A 23078-nucleotide genomic window follows, 5' to 3' on the forward strand; every position below is an offset into this window, starting at 1 on the left:
CAGCTAATCTTATGCCACTTGCAGAGTCATCTTCTCGAGTAGAGGCACCAGACAAGTGTGGGTGTGTGTGTGTGTGGGTGTGTGTGTGTGTGTACACATATGCAGGGGCACACGCAGTAAATCTGTGGAAGCATAGTTGGTTTGAGTTGTAGCTGGGAATGCAGATGGTGTCTGAACCGTGACAGACTAAACAGTTGCTCTGGGTTGCATCAGTTGTGTTTTTCTAACTCTGCTCCATATCATCACAGTGGAGCTAAATCAAACTTAACTCTAATTAGAGGCCACTGATGGCTACGTGGGAGTTGTCCCAGAGATAGTCAGTGGTTAGTGTGGAAACGGAGAGGAAACAGAAAGTGTCACATAGGTAACAAAGGCTGCTTATTTCGACGCTGGATCTCGTAGAGTTGACTTTTACTTTTTTATTTTTTAGGTTGCATCAGCCGCGATAAGCAAACAGTTCCTTGCAGGTCAGGATCTACCAGTAACTTCTCTGTCCCTCTTTCTCTCTCGCCCTCGGCTCGGTGTGTTTTCATGCGGAGGCCCCCGCGCTGTCCTGGAAGTTGACTGGTGACCACAGGTGGAAAACCAACAGTATGTTGTCACCCCAACTCAGACACCACCTCCAGACTCAAGCTCAAGGTAAACATGAATGTGGCCAGTACACACTAACTCTCACACACGCATATACAAATACATGGCACAGAGTCCAGCACAGTGGGCCTGCTGACATGCACAGCGAGCTCATAAATGAAGGTCTTGACGTGGGCGTTCACGTGCACATCACACACAAACATGTAGGCATTTGGACACAAAGCAAACATGTCATCCCAGCTCATTAACACACACACACACACACACTTCCCCAGCCTGACCTCTGACACACACACACACACAGAAGCAAAATAGCCCGTAGTGGCTGCTGAATACTTGGCCTGTCTCTTGGTGGTTTGTCACTCCATCTTAATCCCTCTGGTACAGTATTTAGAGAATGTGACAAGTACACACAGCGGCCTGTCGCAGGACGATTCAGCCAAGATTCACAGGGCATGGTTTTGTTTTTCCTAAGCCAACAAACATCCTCCTTGAGTGTCAGTTCATTACTACGGAGTGTAACATTGTTTTGGTACCGTAAGCCGAGTCAACTTGTCAGCCTGATGGAAACACATGTCAACACTAAGACTATATATTGATGCTTGGATTGACTGTTGTGTAAAATATAAAGGAAACAATCACTAATAAGAACAGAATTGTATACATGCAAAATAGATATATTTTTAAATTCTCTGTGCATGTTCTCAAAAAAAAGGAATAAAATATTCAGACTTTACAACTGCAGTGGAGAGTAAAGCAAGTTTGTGACACACCCATGAGCAGATACCTCCGTGCAGTTTTGCGTCCTTCCCTGCTGTTTAACTCTGCCCTGCCCTTCCAGCTATTCATTGAGTTTCATGACAGCATTAAGCTGGTTCGAATGCCATAAAAGACAATGGCTGTGAGCCAATGGCCTCGCCTGCACTGCACCACCACAGCTGAGGCAGCCATTTTAATAGGTATTGACGCCAGGTTTTAACCGCGTTCTCCCACCACGCTTAAAAGCCCATGTTCCACTGATTAGCTAATTAAAACCTAGAGCGAGGGCTATCGATCCAGGGGAAGGGCAGTCAGGAGGCATCTGTCCCTCAGCTTGAGATGGCCCTGGTACTCTCATTCCTAGTCCACACACACACACACACACACACACACCAACACACACAGCTCTTCAGTTAGGGCCTAAAAGCATTACCAAGGCCTTTTACACTTCACTGGATCTATATATTGGCTTTGAGTAGAAGTTATCGCTTCTATTTTGAGAACGTTTGCTTGTGATTACGAGTTGAGGATGTGATATTTTTGTGCCCGCAGTGTGTGTGTGTGTGTGTGTGTGTGTGTGTGTGTGTGTGTGCGTGTTAAGGAGGGCCACGGCTCTTGCCTGTGTTCGATCAGTCCCCTGCCGGGCGCTCGGTAATGGTGGGTATTTATATGCAGAGCCATCAGACACCTGATGGAGGTAGATTACAGGCTTCTGGCTGGACAGGTAGTGATAGAGGTGTCAGCCCTCGCTTTTACAGAATCAAGACTCTTCCCTTTTTCTGCCCCTTCACATTACAACTAATACCATGATATCACCCGATTGGTTTGAGACAAGCTGATCTTTCTGATAAAGGATAAAAACAGATAAACACAGTGTGCTGTGTTAAAGTGAAGTGTTAAATGGGGGACGGGGGACTTTGAATTGGGTCACTGAAGCAACACAAAAGAGGTGACGAGAAGTGAATCAGTGGTGAAATAAGATATTTGTATTTTTTATTTATTTCTTTTGTAACTTTTTTCTGTTTTGTGTGAGGATAACAAAGAAATTCTCTACAAAATCATAACTGAACTGTTTTAAAGTCAGTCAGGCCTAATTATATATCTGTGAATGAACACAAGCATACAAATATTTATAACTAATGTAAACCCTCCAATTAAAAGGACTCTGAAAAAATAAATTGATGTCATTAAGTGTAACTGTAAAAGCATTCAGAAAAGTAGTAGAGTTTAAAATAAACCATCAAGTTGCTGTGATGCCCTCCGACTTGATCTCTCTGGAAATGGCCGTGGTCCACCAGGCGGCCTGGGTCAGGCAGCACGTGCAACCAGTGCAAACTGAAGAAAACACCACAGATCAACATCCACCACTGACAGCAGTCAATGCCATGGAGTTGACTAACAAGGTGCATTTCAGCCATATCGTTGTCTGTCTTTGAAAAATATCGGTTGGAAAGTTATTAAGGAGACGAAAACAAATAGACAAACATAAATGAATAATTATCAGAGTGGAGAAAATAGTTGTGTTCCGGCTCCTGCCTCAATAACAGCATAAGGCTAGTCGAGGTTGATGGACAATGAATATTTAATTGCCACAGTTATGCAACTCATATACGCACACACACATACACACCTGTGTGGAAAGTAGGCCGATTTAGTTCCATAATCATACTGTTTCATAATGAGACTTATCTAACTGCTGATCCTATCTTGGATAGATTTAACAGGGTTGCATGTGTGTTTGTGTGTGTGTGTGTGTCCACATTCAAGCGTTTCCTCTTACATTGCATTGAATATTTATACTGATGACAACAGTTGAGCTGAACAAAATGAGCGTGTATGTTTGTTGGTGTGTGTGTGTCTGAGAGAGACAGAGAGCAGTATATTTATGGATGTGTTGCTGCATCCATGCTTCTGTCCAAACAATGAACCGTATATGTATGTAAAGATACGGTGCGTTTGATGGCGTGGAGCTCGCAGCGCCTTGCAGACTCACATTTCCTCCTCTGTATTCATTAGCCTCCTGCTCTTCTCTCCTGGGATGGAGGATTAGCCCGAGAAGGGAAATGAATGCTTTCTGGGTAGACGGCGTTCTCTCTGCCTGCAGCAGGAGGTCCATTGTCTGGTTTGATATCCGCGCAGGACAAGAGACATCTGATCTGGCAGCCCTGACACACATGACACAGCCGTTAGCACAGGGGGCCCTGAGAGGAAGCAGAAACATGTTGACAGGAAGTGCTGCCGTCTCCATCTAGGACTACTCTTTGGTCAGAGGAGTAAAATACGCTTGTGATTGACTTGTTAAACAAGTATTCGTCAGGAATCAAGGCTTTATTGGCTTCCTGTTGACATGTTCCAACTTGTCAACAGGATGTTGATTTATGCTTGTGGTGTGAGTCGTTAAAATGTGTTGGGAATTGATTTTAGTTTGTAACAGGAGGAGAGTCAGCAGTTCAGTTTTCATTGACTTGTAGGTTAGAGAGTAAACAATGGGAAATAGAGTTTTATTTAAAGAAAACGCTGGAAGTGGATTGATCAGCATTAAAAAGCATGTGTGTGAGACAAGCCAGCTGTATGCTGAACCACTCTCAGACAGGAGGGGGAGTTGAAATTTTGATGCAATCAATGGCAGCATACATGCAAAGAGGATTTTATAATGCATTAGCAGCGTCTCGTATTATTCTGCTTCATTACTGAATAATGCCACATCAGGAAATAGATTTTTTCTTTTCCAATCTTTTCAAAAGAATTCTCCAGCACAAATTACTCTCTGAAATCGCGGCATTAAGAGGATAGAGCCCGTTTTTCACCATGCTGCCCCCTTCCCCTCTCTGCTCTGTCCACAAAATCCATCAAGAGAATTTAAGTAGCTGTTAATTACTTCCCTGTCCCTATTGAAAAGAGGAAGTGAGTGGGAGAGAAATCAAGAGAGAGAGAGGGAGAGAGAGAGACACTTTCAAAGAGCTAAAGCTTCGCTGTGGTGCAAATCCTCTCCGCCCAACAAAACCAAATCAATCTATACCCCTCAGCCATCCCCGAACCGCTCCGCGCTCACACGTACACACACATGGGAAGATGATCCTGTAAATCTTTGCTCTCCAGGGGCTGTTTGAGTGCTACTCTAGGGGTTTTTTTTTTTTTTTTTAGGGGGGGGTGACCACAGGGGTTCAGGGATTGAAAGAAGAGTGTAAATATCCCCAAATTGCAGCTAAAATGTAACATTAGGATTGGTAAGCCCCACTCTGGCCCATAATCTTCCACAGCACTAAACCATTGCACTAAATGACCTCTATTACAGAGCCAGGACCCATTAAGTCAATACAGGAGAGATTACCTGTGAAATAGAAGCAACTAGCTGCCTGCTCTGACAGACATGGCCCCCAAAAAAAGCCTGGGGCAAAATTAGATTTGGGCCAGGGTGTTGCGTGTGCCTGCAGGCTAGAATTAGAGGATGTAGTATCGACCTCCGCTTGCTTGTTAGGAAGGAATGTGTGTACGCCGACGCCAGGGTTGATTACAGCGCAAATGGCACGGATCAAATCCAGGGCAGTGTTGTGTGATTTAAGGCCAGGTGAGATCCTGCAAGCGGAACTAGAACTGCGAGAGCGGTCAGGCGGACGGTGACGTCCTGCGCTCTGAATGTCACATGACGGAGTCCAGCAGAAGTCAGTGTTTCCATCTGCGGTTATGTGATACAAAAGGACAAAGGATTATTTTTTGCAGAAGTGGTATTTTGAACTCCGAGTCTGTCGTCAGGTGATCTATGTAGCAAATGTAATGTGGGTTTGAAGTATCGACTTTGTGAAAATAAGAAGTACGTCCAGCCTATCAGCAATCTCTGAGTTTATAATAACTTTAATTAATGACAATTGCTGATAAACAAAATAGTTACCTGCTGAAATACTTCAATGTATGTTTAAATGTATACTGTTATTGCAGACTGATAAACCAAAGATAGTTTGTACAGTAATGTAAGGTGCATTTCTGAGTAATGCTCTGCCTCTCTTTGGGTAATGTGGCTTGTGTTGAGGATGTATACTTGTTGTTTACTGTTGTACTGTGGTTTTGTCTTGTTTGTACTCCATACAACGATGTGTGGTGTAGAATTAAAAAAAAATCTAAAATCTGAAAACTAAAAATCTGCTACAATGCCACAAATGAAAAACATACTGTGCAAAAGTAAATGATCATTTACAGCAGGTGTTGACCGGTGCTGTCAGCCTGTTGGGTGTAATTTATTGCATTAACTGAAGGGTATTGAGCTCTATTTTGTTGTATAACTGAGTCAGTTGGCGATGTCAAGGTTAGGTACATTCAGCTTATTTATTAGATGAACTGAAAGTGTAGGTTGGCTTGAATAGAAAAGCAAAGATAATTAATATTATGAACCACTGTAAAAGAAAGCTGAGCATCTGATCTTTATACTAATGTATCCCCCTTTTGCACTTTGTATCAAGTATTTAAATCATAATTCATGTTGTATAATACAATAATGTGTAATAATAATATGTTTTAAGTTGTCAGCTCACACAAATTACACAAAACACATTACTATTCTGTTGGTTTTGAGATGTTGGTGGTGAATAGATATTTTTTGTGGTGCTCACAGTATTGAAAAATGCAAATTTTAAATGATTTAACAGTACTCACGCACTGTCAGCAGTTGTCATTGAACCACTTTTTTAATGAGGACATGATCCACATGAATATTTGTGACAGCATGATTTTGTGGAGTAGCAAGGACACATTCCTAAAACCTGGACAAATTCAACAAAAACTACAGTATGCAGTATCGTTTTGGGGAGATACAGCTAGAGGCCAATGAGTAAAGAGTCTTTACATGGTTTTAATGAGCAAACCCTTTAAAAACACATCAGTTATTTTCGTACCGGTGAAGGACATGAGTGGACATTCTTCACCTGCGCACTAAAAACCTCGCAACATCCTAAACATCCCCAAAAATGTCTTACTCCATGAGTTTTTTCCTTGAATCTCTCCCTCAGTTTGTGTGCCAAAGAGCCCAAAGTAATTTCAGCACATTGCTCCATATGTTAGCTTTCATGTAGGAAAATTAAGTTAAAGTGTGTGAGAAAGAGAGAGAGTGTGTATGTGTGTGTTTTTCTGTGAGATGCTATCGGAGCAGAGCAAGGTGATTTCAATGCTGTGGTCACGCAGGGTAACACTGTTCTTTGTGCTGATGCGTGCTTACATTTATACATGCATATATGCGTGAGGACCAAAAGTGAGGAGTGTGTGTGTGTGTGTGTGTGTGTGTGTGTCTGTGTCTGTGTGTTAGGTGGAGGGGGGGATGTTGTTGCCGTAGCAGACATCCCGCAGGGAGCGGATAGTGGTGGAGATGGAGGGAGGACATTTTTAAGCACTTCAAAGTGGCCTCATTCCACACAGCTGAGCTCAGAGGTGTGTGCGCGTCTTTGTGCGTGTGTGTCGGTGCGTGTCTTCTGTAAATGTGTGTTGTCTGCCAGTACATGTCTGCGTCTATATGTAAATACATTTCAGTAAGACTGTACTTTTATTTATCAGTGTGTGTCTATATGTTGTGCGTGTGTGTGTGTGTGTGTGTGTGTGTGAGGTAGAGATGGCCTGCCGTACCTGGCTTTGTTTATGCCCTCATCCAATCTGGGCCCTCGTGGGAATGAACTACACAGAGCATTTTGTGTGTGTGTGTGTGTGTGTGTGCGTGCATGTGTTTGTGGGTCTGTGCTGGAAGCTGTTTTAAGTGTGTATATAAAAAGCGATGTCTCAAACACATAGAGTGAGGGGAAGTGAAAAGATAGAGAGTGTCACAGTGAGTGATGAGTTTCTGGTTTCGCCCTCGGACGCGCTGAAAGTGAAGTACACTTTCTATTGCTTTGTCTCCTCTTTCCCCGCAGGAGAAAATGGAAATAGCCAACATCGAACCGACGCAGTCAATACCACTCTCCAGAAAAAGGGCTGAGAGGGACGCTCTCCGCCGCAGAGCAAGAATGATGGAGGGAGGAGTGGGCGATAGCCGGAGTATGTCAGGTTTCATCTACCCTGTGTGACACGCAGTGCTCTGACAGGTCTGCTGCACTCAATCTAGTCTCAAAACTATCCCTCTCATACTCACGCACACACACACACACACACACACACACACACTTTTTCTCTCCCCACGTTGTCCCCTCTCTCTTTCATGCGTTCACCCTTCTGTCTTTTCCTCTCTTTCCAGTTCTCACACTCTGTCTTCATCAGTCTCTCACCCCCTCTGGGCTGCCATTTTGCAGCATATGGCGCTCCCACACAACTACTCACACATGCACTGCCATATGCGTTTACTCATACACTCTCTCATGCACCATCTTTACTCTCTTCCTGTTTATTTGCTCTCCTTCCGTCTCTGTGTGTCTTTATTAAAAAAGCACCTAGCCAAGTCATTTGCATATAAATGAGCTAATTATAAAAAAAGAAAAGTAACAAGATAGAGAAGAGGGGATGTGATTGGAAGGATGATTTTTAATCTGTCAGAAATTTTCATCTGATGTTTCCTCGACCGCTTGATTGGCTGGAATAACTGTCAGTCAGTTATTCATAAACTGTCAGTCACTGAGGAATGTCACATGTCCTGTTATTTGTCAGCCTCTTTTTCTGTCTCCTTTTTTTCTGTCTCAAACAAGGAGACCGTAGGCCTACGGACACTGGTATGGTTTGGTTATCCGACCTTCAAGTGTTCCATTGTGTGTGTCAGGCCGAAAACATCCATAAAGTAACTTGTAACATCTTGCGCAGTGGGGTTCACTCATAGTTTGCTCACCAAGGAGTTTACATGCACATTTTTCAAGATGTGAAACACATGTCACAGATATCACACAGACAGTTAAACGTTTGGCCTGCACACGACCTGTGCGTACATGATTAAAGCCTCAGTCATTACTGATTTAATGAGGGTTCAAAGTGTAGGCAGAGGATAATTGTGGTCTTATTCTCAACAGAATAGGATTACTAATGTGTAAATCTAGAAAAAGGAGAATTAACATGGTGAGACCTTGAGAGATGACGCCTGGAACTCAACTCTTATACATAAAGAGTTTAATGAGGGGCAAGTACTGGGATGTTTCAACAAACCATATATGCAAAGAGAAGAAATTAAATGTGTCCTTAAACGACAGAACGCCGAGCAATTCAAGTTCATTTTTATTTGTCGAGGCCAAAATTGCAAAGCTAAGATTTACCTCAAAAGGCTTCACAAACTGTACAGCATACAACGGCGTCTATACAAAGACCCTCTGTTCTAAGACAGCTATTCACACCTGTAGTAGGCTACACAATGGCTCATCATTATTTTAATGCTTCCATCGTCATTTCTGGAGCACTAAAAAAGTCTCTCAGATAAGGCAATTTCACAAAATACAGTTTTATGCAGAGAAAGTGACACTGAACACAATTTGAAGTATAAGGACTAAATAAGGATATTAATTAATCTCATCTTTTGTAAAAACCCTGTTGTTTTTATGAGATACTGTATATTTACATATGTAAATATACTCCTCTTTGACAGATGAATACATTCCTTTTATACAAACATTTGTTCCGGTTTGAATTCTGGTTCATATGCGTTAATTCTCATCCCCCCACAAATCATCTAAATTATCTGTTTTGTCACCGGATGTTAACTCCAAGTTGGATTAATATAATATTGGCTCTTAACCAAAGTATCCAAAATGCTAAATCGCAGTAAGGTAGCAAATGATAGTTTATGTTTAGCAATTGTTTCTTGTCATCTGTTTTACAAAGTATTTTTTTGTTGAATCATTTATGTTGGCAGATTCGGGCACATTAATAGCAAAGGGAGGGGACAGATTCTTCCAAACAAGCATTTAGAAATCTAAAACCTATTCATACAAGCAGTCTCAAATATGCTTCGTTCCTTTAACATCAAACAGAAACTGTAGTGTACATAGTGCAGAGGAAATGTCACCTGTGTCTCTCCCACACAGATACATACAGTACATACATAATCATTAGCTCTCTCTCTCTCTCTCTCTCTCTCTCTCTCTCTCTCTCTAATCAGTGGAAGCTCTGCCTCGCTCTTTCCTTCTGTAATTACATCCCACATAGCGCATCAAGCAGCAGATTGAATCCTCATCGCTGCTCTAAACGAATTTCAAGAGGAGAGAGGGATCTCACCCTCTTTAATAAATTCTGTCTGTCTTTCTATCACTGCATGTGTGTGTGTGTGTGTGTGTGTGTGTGTGTGTGTGTGTGTGTGTGTGTGTGTATGGGGTTCTTCTATGACAACTTGATCTAACAAACACACACACACTGACACATACACTCCCGCCTGACACCGAATGTACACTGACAAAGTGTTTGATCGCAGCACTGTTGCTCGTGTGTTTTCACTGCCTTTGGCAAAAGTCCAGTTTCAGTGTTTTGTTGCGTCCTGAATGGATGTGAGCAGCACTTTAATTAGCCGCAATTGTTGGAGGTATTTGTGGCTCATGAAACATGCTGACTAACGAGATGTTAATAAGCTCTACACAGGCACTGGCACTGCCAGTGGAAGAGAATAGTCACCATTCATAATCAATAGTGCTGTGTCCTCGCTTCCATGTATATGTATTGATCTGCCTGCTCCCCTAAATGAACATGTGTGTCTCTTTGTTTTGGTTTCTTTTTTGCTTCAGGCTCTGCTCTTCACTGCTCCTCTGCCTGGTTCTCCTCTTCTGTGTGTTGGTGTGTTTGTTTCTGGGTGTTTGATTGTGGCTATTGAGATGGCTACCAGCGGTGTGTGTGGGCGTGTGTTTATTTGCATTTACATGCAAACTTGTGGACACACATTATGCTGTGTTTCTTAGTGTTTGTGCCAAAAGATCACATATTTTTCTGTGTGTGTGTGTTGTATGAACATATACAATTCATCTGTGCATTTAGCACAATGATCAGTGCAACCTTTTTGTTGTGTTCTGTGTATGTGTGTGTGTGTGTGTGTGTGCGTGTGTGTGAGGTGGGGGTCTCAAGCGCTCCTGCGGTGAGATTGCATTGACCGCTGTGTTATTGCTCTTTAATTATCAATTACCGCAGCCCCCCATCCCGGGCGGAGTGGGGGGGTGGAGGCGTATGCGGAGGTGATAATGAATACAGAGCTGCCATTAGGACAGTAACTGGGCTCTCCGTCTGGGGCTGGGGAGCCAGCACGGAGGAGGAGGGGAGCTGGCTGGTGTGCTAATGAAACAGGCTGCAGCTCAAGACAAAAGAAAAGCCACCATCCCTCCCTCTCCCTCTCTCTCTTCCCTTCTCCTCATCCCATCTTGATCCCCTCATCATCTTTTTTATCTCGCTCATGTATTTTCTTGCTCACTTTGCAGCCCACGCCTCAAACGCACACGTCCGCTACAACCAACGTACACACTAGCACGCACACACTAACACACTTTCAAACACACTCACAAGGGACAGTGGTCTCACAGACAAACAGTGTCTGTATTTACTGAGTGGGTCATCTTTGAAGCTGTCAGCTAATCCGTTTGAAAGTGTGCCCAGTCTTTCAGAGCATATCATTATGCTGAATATTTCACATTGTTTTTTTTTGTTGTTGTTGTTGTGCAGTTCTTTTTATGGCTATATTTTCACTGCTGTCTGTTATTGTAAGGAAAATGGAAGAAATGTTAGAATTTGCACTTTCAATCTCTAAATCTGAAACACATAGAAACCCCGATGGATATTTCTAGGGTTATGTTTTAGAAAAACATTCATTCATCTGACTTTAATGTGTTAGCAGGCATCCATATTGTCTCTGTGTGCTCACAATGATTATTCCAAGTGCAGATAGGTAGGTAGGCGTCCTGTTGATTTGTTTTGAGGGCTTCTGTCAATAATACTATGAGGCAGTCAGCCTATTGGCCCTTATAGTGCTCCAGCTTTGAATGTCATATATAGATGAGAATGACAGTGTTAAACTTGCCTGAAGGATCAGCAGTGGTGTATTAAGAGCCTTATTTAAAGCAGCGTACATCTAAAAAGAAAAAAAAAAAACCCAAAAAACAAGTTCTTGATGATGAAAAAAATTCAGCTGCATTTTGTGCAAATAAATAGCTTCTGCTTTTAGAAATAAAAGTGTTTGGATTATCCTACACTAATGCTCCGACTCTCGGGACATGCAGTCAATAAATCACTGTGCCTGCCTACTGTGCCTATAAAGAGATGCCACATGACATTATATCAGCAGCGCTCACATGTAAATAGCCTGTTTTATTTGGCTGACATGTAAATGCCATCAGAGCAGCAGTGTAAAGCACAACGGGACAGATAGTGAGGAGCTTCCCTTTGTCCTTTCACTGCATGACAGATGATAGCTGCTCCTAAAATGCAGCTGGCAATCACATCCTATTTTTCCCTTTTAGAAGATGAGACACATTAAATGTCTCCTGGAGGGGAAATGTGAAAAATAAACAGAAATAAGCGTGGCCTCTGCACCAGCATAAAAGTAAATTACTGAATTAAAGCCATAACAGCCACAGGGCAATGTGATGGCACATTTTTATTTAGAGGCATATTATCAGGGCGACACCATCCAAGAAGTAACAAGCAGACATGAAGAAGCGCTGCTAAATGTTTGTTTTCACTCGCAGGGCAAATTGAAACGTGGTGTAGAAAACGTGACCAAGAGGCAGCCACACTCTGCTTTGTCACATGTCACATGTGCAGTCAACCTGACTGGGCGCTGTGCCAGGCAGAAACAAGCCGCCCCACCTGTTGTAAATCTGCTTTGGTGCATTGATACAGTGGAATATAAAGGGGTGGGTAAACCCTGACCTCCAGTCTGGAAGCCTTGTCAGACTAAATCTATGCCTAAAGAGGGAAAAGTGAGTTACATTTCGATGAGTGCTTATATAAATCCAAGTCCTTGGGACCTGGAATAAAGCAGTGTTTTTTTTTCAATAGCCTGTATTCACAGTTGAAGTCTCACTAAGGTTCAGCTCCCACATTATGAAGCACTAAATGACAAAGACATTCCCCAACCTCAGTCTGAGAATAATTGAGCTCTGTGGGCAAAGTGGGTTAAGGTGCTTTTACCCTTCAATATGTATTAACTGAATTAATTTCCAGCATCTTTGTCTGTTTAATATTCAGAATAATAGTAGTTCCTAAACGAGTCAGATACTTGAAGCTTTTGCCCATTCATTCCTCCACAACCTCATGCTTCATTTTGTGGACAAAATGCAGGGTTCCTGTCCATGACTTTACATCTATTCAGGCTTTTCTAACTGGACAATTCCAGAAGGAATTAATGCACCTCCAGCTTATATAGCTCAGTTTTTTTTTTTTATTAAAATTTTAGCTTGAACTCCTACCAAGGCTACAAAGGAATAGATAGAAAGCTTATGAAATTACTTTAACCACGTGTTCTTTGACTCAGAGAGACCCAAAGACCCAAATCTACTCCACCACCAAAGGACTGGCAACTCCCAGTGCCCACAGCAGATGTGAGAAAAATCCTACAGAGTGTGAATGTGAGTAAAGCAGCTGGGCCTGATAACATCCATGGCTGTCTACTCAGAACATGTGCCTACCGGGTAGTCGATGTTATTACTGACATCTTGAACATGGCACAGTAACGGGAGACTTACCCCACATGCTTTTAGACAGCCACTATTGTCCTTGTACTTAAAAAGTCTGCAGTGTCTATTCTTTACCACTCCCACCCTGTGGCACTCACCCCAATTCTGATTAAGTGCTTTGAGAAACTGGTTCACTGCCACATCAAGCGCAACATCCCAGCCAGCCTGGACCCTCACCAATTTAGATTCAGAGCCAACAAACCCACAGGGGATGCCATATCCACTGCCCTCTACTCAGTTTTCACCCGCTTTGGAATTAACAACACCTTTATCAGAATGCTGTTTGTTGATTTCTGTTCCGCATTTATTAGAATAGAATAGAATTACTTTATTGATCCCAGACTGGGAAATTATTTTGTTACACTAGCAGTGCGTCCAAAAGAATAAAAGACAGAAAAAGAAAAGAAAAAGAAAAACACTCTGTACATAACATAAATAGAAAGCAAGATATATACAATGTATATACACAGTGCAAACTGTACTATAAATAATACTAATCTATACAACTGTACAAGAAATAAAAAATTTCTATGAATGTGCAACAACAGAAACAAAATGTACATATAAGTGTGCAGTAATAGAACCACAGGTAATATAGATAGATGAATAGACTTAAAGAACCTAGAATCTCACCCATGAAAGTGATTGTAAAAGTTAACTCTCTAGGCTTCAGTACCATACTCTGCAATTTAATATTGGACTTCCTCAAAAAAAGGATCCCCGATAGTTTGGATTGGCATTCATCCCTTTACTTAACTGCTTAGTGTGCTGTGTGCTCAGCCCCTTTTATTCTTGCTGTACACCCATGACTGTAGTCCCTGGCATGGATATTAGCTCACTTTCCCCCCAAAAAAATCCAATTACAGGAAAAATGAACTATAAGAATGATGTGTAGGATATAAGGAAATTGATTAGGTGTTATGATGTTGGCACATTGGCTCATCTAAATATCAACAATGACATTTTTATTGCCTATGAACCTGCAGTATCCTGGAAAACCTTTATAGGTGGGTTTTCTCACAAGGAGCTTATTCACAACACATTGATTGAATTCATCCATTCAAAGAGCAGTATTTTTCCTCTTCAGGATCACAGTTGTTTGTTGTAAAAGTGGAGTGGATTGTCTTGGAAACATTCAGGTACATTCTGACTTATGCAGAAAAAGTCTGGATAAAGGACACTTTCTGTCAGAGAACAGTGACATCATTTTCAAATTTCAAAGGACAAAGAAGCAACATTATTATAGGAAAAATGGGACAATAATACAGCCCCTCATGCCATTTTTGGCCTCCTAATTTAGCTCACAAAAATAGCAAGTCTTCAGGCTATAGAAGTCCACTGGGCTTTCAGTCTGTGTGTTCTCTGAGAGCAGCAAGAGAGGATGCAGCCATGTTAAAGGTCATGGGCTCTTCTCACAAAGGAAACATTTCAAACCCCTTTAAACAAAGACTAAAGCACGTCAGAAATGTGTTTAGAAGGGATCATATATAGCAGTCACATTGGTAATTCATTAAGAAAAAAGACAGAAATAGGTGTGTGAGGTGTGCTGTATCAGTGGGGAGCACCTGAGCTACTTGGGGAATTATTTTCTTCTCAGTGGCCCTTCCCGTTCCTCCTCTGAGACCCCCGACCTAAAAAACAAAACAAAAACATAACCACACTTAGACTCCAGTGGGAGATTAAATTACAGGGTAGGAGTAGTGGTGGGGTGGGCGGAAGTCTGACCGCACAGAGGATGTGTGAGCTCATGTCGCATCACCATCTCGACCCACCGCCGGGGTCCAGACATACAGACATGCAGATAGGATGTCCAGTGGGAGAGGGGGAGAGGACAGCAGTGCGTACAGAAAGCCAGCGTTCTGCCAGCCACAGCCAGCTGTGCAGGGAGAGGAAGACGAGTCCCGCCTCCTCTGTCCCCATCTGTCAGTCTGTGTGCACCTCCATCTCTGCTCCGCTGTGTGCACCTCTGTCTCTTTTCTATGCTGATTGATTAGCTGTTTATGTGTTTTTCTCCGACAGCCCCCCCCCCCCACTCCCACATTGCTGTACCATCTTCTTCTTTACCCTCTAACATACCTCCCTCTTTCTGTCTATCCACCCCTCCTTTCCTTCCTCTCCTCCTCCCCCTTGCCTCTCACACGGGCAGACAAAAACACCACCACCTCCTCCTCCAGCCCCCCCTCCCTCCCCTCCTTATCCGAGAAAAATAGACTGGATGCTCATGCTTGCCAAAGTGCCTGCGGAAAGCCTGGCCAGGGCTTTCACAGAGCTCTACGAGCAGTAATAGGCGGGCAGAGGAGGAAAAAACACAGCACAATTTGGTCCATGTGTCTTGTTTCAGGAAATTGCATTTTAAAGGGCAGCAGGTCTTTTTTTCACTCAAGTGAAGGGTGAGAAACCTTCGCCTTCACTTGTCTGTTTTCGAATATCCCATGTTTCTGTGTACATGTGTGTTATTATAGCACATCCTACTTTCTTTTTAAAGCTTGAAGAGCGAGTTTCAGACATTTTTAGAAGATAACATCGCCAGACATTTCTAATAAGGACGCACAATTCAGTATCTGCTCATCTCTCCCCTGAAGTCATTTTGTAAAACAGATCCATTTCATTTTACAGAGCCTTTTTGTTTTTTCACATTATTGCCGCATTCTTGTTTTTTGCCGTTACTCTACTGTTCTTGTTTTTGTGCACTAACACCCGTGAGGCACAAAGAAAGAGGAAAGAAAAAGATGAGGAAAAACAGATTAACATGCAGCTAATTGTTACGGAAATGCCATCTCCCTCACGCCATTGTCTCGCTCCTGCACCCGTTTGGATGGCACATAAAGACATAATTCCCCTAATGTGAGGTATTTGTAACGCTGCCTTTGTTGGCAGCAGGTCGGCTGGCATATCGCTCCACTCTGAGGAGCCCCTGCCAGACTCGCCAGGCTCACGCGATCCATCACCAGCATCTTTGCCAGACTGGCCTCAGCACACATGATCCTGCACCAAGACACAGGCCCGATCCTCTGGAACAACATCAGGGGTGTGGAGTGTGTGTGTGTGTGTGTGTGTAGCCTGTGCGTTAGTCATCTCATTGTCACTGTAAACAGCACTCTTTTTGTCCTCCCACAAGCCACAGTGGTGTGTGTTTTTACTGGCCAGTAAGTGCTCATTACTGTTGCAACTTAAACCGCTGATTCGAGATCACAGCTACATTTTTGCTTCGCTCACGTGTTCGTCAGTCTTCAGAATGTTCAGCAGCCTGAAAGTACCGTTTTCAGAGCTCCTTTAGCCGATCGCAACCAAAGTTTGAATTTGAGTTGATTTTGAGCAGTTTTGCAGATACTTCAAACAAACCTTTATCAGCACCAACATATTTGTACAACTTGTGTTTCGCAGTCATATTCAGTCGGTATTAAAAAGCTTAATCAATGAATTGATAGTGAAGAAAGCATCAATCATTCTTTTAAAACGCTACAAAATAGCATATTGTGTCAGATCACACTACAAATAAGGCTCAGACTTTAATTTTAACTGCCTCTGTCCTCTGAATGGCTCATTTAAACCAGCGCTGTGCTCACTGGCATTGTTCACATTTTTTGGCACGGTCTGTCTGCCACTCGGTCCGCAGAGCTCAGGAAGAGACGGGGTTAAGCCTGATGCACTTCTTTTTTACTCAGCCTTTCTGAAAGCACCCAAACAATTCTGAGGCTGTTGTTGGCTCTTTGTCTCTGTCGGATCAGCTTTTGAAATCCACGAAGAAATCCAAAAGAATAAAAAAAAAAAGACACAGAGACATACAGCTGTCAGGACAAGTGAGAAGACAGAAGCTCAGAAGAAAAAAAAACAAAACAGTAATAATAATCGCGTCACCGTGAGCGAGCACGTTCCCTTCTGTGTATACGTTGCTTTTATTTAACGTGTCAACACCAGCTTTACTTTTCCCTCCCCTCCTGCCCTGCTCACCGCTCCCTGTGCCATAAATGCCAGCAGACAGGAATTCATCTAATTCACTGCGCCAGCCGCAGTATTTCCCATCCCCCTGTCAAAAGCCGGATCCAGCCTCGCGCACCTCCTTGTTTACTCTGCTGCTTTATTCTTCCTCCTCGATGTACACATGCAGCCCTGACCACAGCGAAGACAAACACAAATCTCTGTAGGGACACGGTGTACAAAATGGTAACGCCACCTTTTAAATAGCCCCATTCAGAGTAATATTGTCTCTAGACTTAGATCTGCTAAGACAGCAAGTTTGTGTGAGGTCTAGCCTTTTTAACCATCTCATCTCCTTTTCATGGAAGGCCTTTATTTTGTCAGGCGACGTTTAAAGAATATTTCAGTTGAAGAAAGAGCTTTTAGTGACCGTAACAGACAGGTTTTCTTTGCGGTTTAAAGGAGGTTTTTTCCTCAGCCTGTTAAACTCATTCAAAGCACCTGATAATTGTTTAAAATTGCACTGTCATCAATCTAAAAATGATGGCTGTGATTTTTTTATTTTTTATTTTTTTAGATGAAAGCAGGAAAATGAAAATGACATTCTTTTGAAACCCAAAGGAAAAAAAGATTTCATTTCATTCGACCAAAAGACAAACGATCAGCTTCGGTAGCCAGAGATGTCTCGTCTCAGCCTTCAATTCTGCCTCCTCCCCAAAGGAAATTAACCAACGGATTCCTCCTGACAGACAGCTGTTCCTCCCACAGTGGGTCTTCTTCATAACCTGCACCTCCCCACGACACACCCGCACACACACACTATTCTGAGTTACTGCCTCCCAGGAGAATAAATCTGCAATCAACTGGGCCTATAAATAGCTGTGGCACACTTCACTGCTGCTGAGGCCCCCCTGTCCTTCCCAAAGAGCCGCTAACACACACACACACACACACACACACACACACAGAACCACACACACTCTGAGGCTCTCCACTGTAATCCAAAAGCAGGGCACCCGGCCTTTCTTTGCTGCTCTTTGCGTTTTCTCCTACTGACGTTATGTGCTAATATTTCTGCGAGCAAACACATTAACAGAGGCTAATTAAAGTAATTTGTCCCCCACATATCTGCACATTAGTTCTAATAGCTCTCAGGCAATTAAAAGCCCGAACCACCAGCCATATTAGCCATTCCATCTGAATCACTGCACTTAAATCCTCGGAGAGAGCCGCTAACGCTACGCTAGGCTAACGCTAGTTATTGGTAGCCGGGGCTAATCACCTCATTAGTCAGCAGGCTTAATGAGATGTGTTATTTAAGTAGATACTGTATCAGATGGAGGGGGGGGGGGGTTCTGTTCTTCCATAGCCAACACACAACACAGAGAGAGGGAGAGTTGTATCATTAATCTCCCAATAGCGCACACACTTAATGGTTCGACAGAAAATAACTACAAAAATAGATTTTATAATGAACACTTTCAATAACTGTACATCACAGTGTGAGAGAAATGTTTGTAAAGCAACAAAAAGCTCCTCGACAAGACAGAACTGAAGCAGTAAAACCCTCATTTATGAGAGAAATTGAGAAACAATGGATGGATGCAACAGAAAGACGTATCGCTGGTTTTGAGAAAATATTCAATTTCCTATTTAAATTGTTTTGTTGTTTTGACAGCATGAATCAAAAGCAAGAAAACACGTAATGATCACCAGTTTTCTCTCCACACTCCTGAAAGGGTTAAGCCTGGTGCTGGTTTAGGAAAATGTTCGAAAAGGGAACAAAGCTGAGATCTGAGTTGCGGGGTTCGCTTCGATTCAGTCCATTATAATTCGTCCACTTTCAGACCCGGCTGTGTCTCGTCCCAACAAGGCAACGCAGGAAGGAATTTCAACCATTGGGGCAAATCTCTGGGTTTTCTTAAAGAAGCTGAGCCGCCGTGACTTCAGTAATTGTGCGCCTTTCTCTTTATTGACATCCCCTTTAAAGAGATGATGGAGACCTAGATCCAATTGATGTCTCCACATACCACTGCATTCAGGTTTCACATTTAAGCATTGGATTTTTCTGATAAAGAAATACCTGGCAATCTTTGAAAAAAATGCACTCCTAGAATATAGAATGTTAGACTGACCTCGTCTCGAACAGACTACTCTGGATCTCACATAGTACAATTACATTTGACTCAACGAGATAAGTATCTATTTTTCTGAGAAATTGTCACCAAAATAAAAGCTTTTTACTCATCTTCCCAACGTGTGACGACTTTTAACAAACATATATTTGTCTAGTTTGTTCTACAAAAAAAAAGAGTTTCAAGATTTTTATATTTTTCTGTATTGATGATGGATAATGTTTTGGAATTGCACAGAAGAGGGAATATTTTTTTCATGGAGACAGTAACGCATCTTTTTTAGTTAGTAGAATATTGATTTGCATGCAAAACTGTCAACCTAAATGAACTAAATGTTTGTTTTTCTAAAGTGGTCAAAGTTTACTGAGTGAGGTTCGGAAAGCAAATGAGAGGAAAAAGCGAGAATGATGTTGGTAACTGTCTCACCATCAGTGAAACTGAGGAAAAAACAAGCTGGACGCAGCTTTAAAAGGTCAGACTGACTTATTGATGAACCTTGTCAATTACTGCACTCTGCGGAGCTTCAAATGAGGGCTTTTTAATTGATCAGTGAGGATGCAACATGGCAGAGATGATTGTTTCGTGTCTGCAGGTGCTTTGTGTGAGCAGGTAGATGTGTGTGACATTTGGTGTGTGTGTGTGTGTGTGTGTGTGTGTGTGTCTCTGCTAGCAGACCCCTGACCTTTCCATGTCCTGATAGCGTCCCTGGGGAGAGAGGGATGGAGGGATGGAGGGGGGAAGCGAAAGGGGGGAGGCCTTTGTTTTTCTACTGGTGGCCTTAATGTCACCACAGTTAGAGATTTGATGGAGCCCACAAGCTGTTTTTTGGGACCCCAGCTTGAAAACGAACACAGGAACAGGGTTTGCTTTTGGAACCCCAGTGATAAATTTGAATTACGATGCACATTCATGAGATTTTTCCAGTTTATGTTTCATCTTACCAGTCTTAAATCTCAAGCCTTTTGTTCTTCTATGTAAGATTTGTACACCTCCTTTTCGAGGAAGAGAAACACCATGTGCACCTACACCATGAAAGCATCCATTGTGTTGATGCCAGATTTAATTGTCTGGGGCAAAGGCGAGTGTAAACTGCACGCCTCACACACAGTAAGTGCTAGTGTGTTACCGGGCTGCACAGCGTGTTAATGGAGAAGAAGGAGGGGAGCTCCGAGGTATGGGGGGAGTTTCTCTGGTGCTTCCGACCCGCGAATCACATCACCTCCTCCCTTCCTCTTCCCCCTCGTTCCCCCATCAGGCGCCCACCATTTGCCCATCCATCACCATCGGCCTCTCGCTCTCCTCTCCCCTCCATCTTCCATCACTCCACCCAGCCAATTTAGTCCTCACTCATTTTTCTCTCCTCCGCAGAGCGCCGTGCTTTTGTCCTCCGTCCTAACCTCTCTTTCACTCCCATGCCTTCCCTTCTCTCCCCCATCCGCCGGTGTGTGATCGCAAAAATTTGAGCGGTCTGTTGTCGGAGAGGGCGATGAATGACAGCTCTCTGAGGGTGGTGGGTTTTTTTTGTGCATGCAGGCTGTTGCTTGGGTGCTTTGAATACATGTAAAAAGTGTGCACATGTGTTTTGATGCACGTGTTTGTGTGTGTGTGTGTGTGTGTGTGTGTGTGTCTAGATTCTGTTGGTAATTAAAACCAATGCGGACCAAAAAAACAAAAACTACACCCAGCCTTCGCCATCTGTCTCCCTGTAAACCTGATACTCTTGAACCACCTCTGTCTCTTTCTTTCTCCCTCTCTACCTCTTTCCACACACACACACCTATCACACACACTCCATAATGTGCCGCTAACGCTGCCATTCGGCCATTTTCCAGGAGTTTCTCTGTAAGCCGTTGCATCCAGAATTAAAGAGTATTAGTTAGAACTGCAGGGCACAGCAGCCTAGCCTCAGCCTATCATGTTGGTACCACACCCACAATAAACACACACAAATATCACCCACCAACCCACACGCACACACACACACACACACACTCTACAAACCCATCCATCCACACACACACATCTTACCCCCCCCCCCCCCCTTGGTCCCCAGGCTCTCTTTGCCACTCATTAACCCTGTCACGTTTACGGTATGAATTAAATGATTCCAGCGATGCATCCCCACGCACCGAGGGAGCCACAGCCAGACCCCGTCCCTCCTCAAGGCTGGAGGGACGGCCCGAGGCGCCACTCTGCACCCTCATTATTACCAGCAGGGTGGTCGCTGGCTGCCACACTGTTGTTTTAGCATGCGCACATCCGAGTGTGTGTGCGCGCGCGCTGTGTATCTACTGTGCGCCTGTCATCTTCTGGATGTTTGATGTTTCAATGTCTGAAGGGAGGCAGCCGCGCCAGACGGGCTCGTTTGTGCTTAGAGCCGCAAAAAGTGACAGCGCTATTCAAGGATATTTGTTTTTCCTTCCTTCCAGGAAGAGAAAAGCCGCAACATGAGGATGGAGTTTTTAGCAGTACATCAAAATGTTATTATATCAAATCAATACAGCGATGGAAATGATCTGAGCACAGTTACTCAAGTACTGTACTGAAGAACTTTACTTCAGTATTGTATTTTTAACGATACTTTATGTATTTGTTAATTTGAGTTACTAGTTACTTTTTGGATCGCATGTGGCATCAGAGGGAAAGCAGCACATTTAGCAGATTTATATAGTTTATCAACGATCAGATTTTTAAAAAAATATTAATTCTGATAATCAGAGAAATATTGAATATTGTGTCTGATAATTGGCCAGGCTGATAATCAGTTGAACTATAGTATACAGTGTGTGTATATATATATATATAAATATATATAAATATATATATATATATATATATATATATATATATATATATATATATATAAATATAAATATAAATATATATATATATATATATATATATATTTCTTTTTCTTTTTTTTTTTTTACAGGTCCTTGTACACTCAAAAATATTTTCTTTGGCTTCACTTCACTTGAATCTTTGGAACATGTATCTGCTTTACCTTTACGCTCGACTTCTATCTCACTTTTATTATTACACACAAGCAGGATTTTTGTGACATCACAACCAGAGGCCAATCATGATCCAACATCCTCAGCCTCTAAATCTCCAGCACACAGATATTTAGTATTAAGTGAAGTAAGGGACATCTTGTGTCAAGCGGTTAAACTTTTGAAATGAGAAATACTTTCATTTTCATAGATTCTGGCTTCTGGTGGAGTAGATATCTTTTTAAGATTTTTTTTTTCAGAATCAGAATCTCCAGCAAACTGTTATTATCCTTTGTAATGACTAGGGCAACATTGTAATTATTTTATTGCGATTGCAGTGAGATTCACAATTAGTAGGAATGGCATCACAATCTTTATTTTGACTGAAAAAAACTATTCATATCATGTTGACATTTGTTGGTGGCTTTACCATACAAACATGTTTTCTTACATGTGGTGGCAGGTTCTGAAAGGTTAGTTTAGCTGATCAACCTTTACAAGCATCACATCACACAGAGCTAAAATACGTAACGCCTTAAAGTACCACGTTCTAAAAAACTTGCCTTTCTTTTCCAGTCTTTCTTGAGGACCCAGAACGTTTTGGTTACTAGAGGAATGATAGCGATAGGAACATGATAAATCAAAAATACATCAAATATCCTCTGTTTGTTCATATCTAACAAGTGTGTTGCAGTGATGTGATAAATGCGCTGCCTTGTCTTATGTGTGCGTTGCCCTTGTAGTATTTACTCATGCAGCTGTATTTCTGTCGTCCTTTGTTATTTTCTCGTCTCAGCTGTTGGTGTAAAGGCACGACTCTTATCTCCGCATGTGACGGCCTGTTCAAGAACGGCTTTTATTTGGTTTCTTTTCATTTATGTCGCGCTTCTCTGTGCGGCATGTGCGCTTTCATTTTGTTTATATGGAAACACATTTCCCCATGGACAAGAACAAAAAGGGATGAAATATAAAATTCATTTAAACTGAAAATGATTAGAAACAAATTCAGTACAATGAGATGATTCAGAATTTTGAATTCAAGTCAACACTGTGAGACTTACTCGTCTTACATTTGATTCATCTCA

At 42.4% G+C, this 23078-nt stretch overlaps 1 long non-coding RNA gene across 1 annotated transcript in view; it reads left to right on the top strand.

Annotated features, from left to right (window-relative positions):
- LOC115589301 (uncharacterized) overlaps positions 1–23078 on the top strand; it is a 65737-nt gene that overhangs the window by 19301 nt on the left and 23358 nt on the right. Inside the window, exons 5-6 of the long non-coding RNA XR_003985517.1 lie at positions 540–639; positions 7239–7409. This is a non-coding gene — a long non-coding RNA (uncharacterized LOC115589301). The remainder of the gene's footprint in view (positions 1–539; positions 640–7238; positions 7410–23078) is intronic.

This window comes from Sparus aurata, chromosome 1 (genome assembly GCF_900880675.1).
Source record: "Sparus aurata chromosome 1, fSpaAur1.1, whole genome shotgun sequence".
In the NCBI taxonomy this organism is placed as follows: Eukaryota; Metazoa; Chordata; class Actinopteri; order Spariformes; family Sparidae; genus Sparus; species Sparus aurata.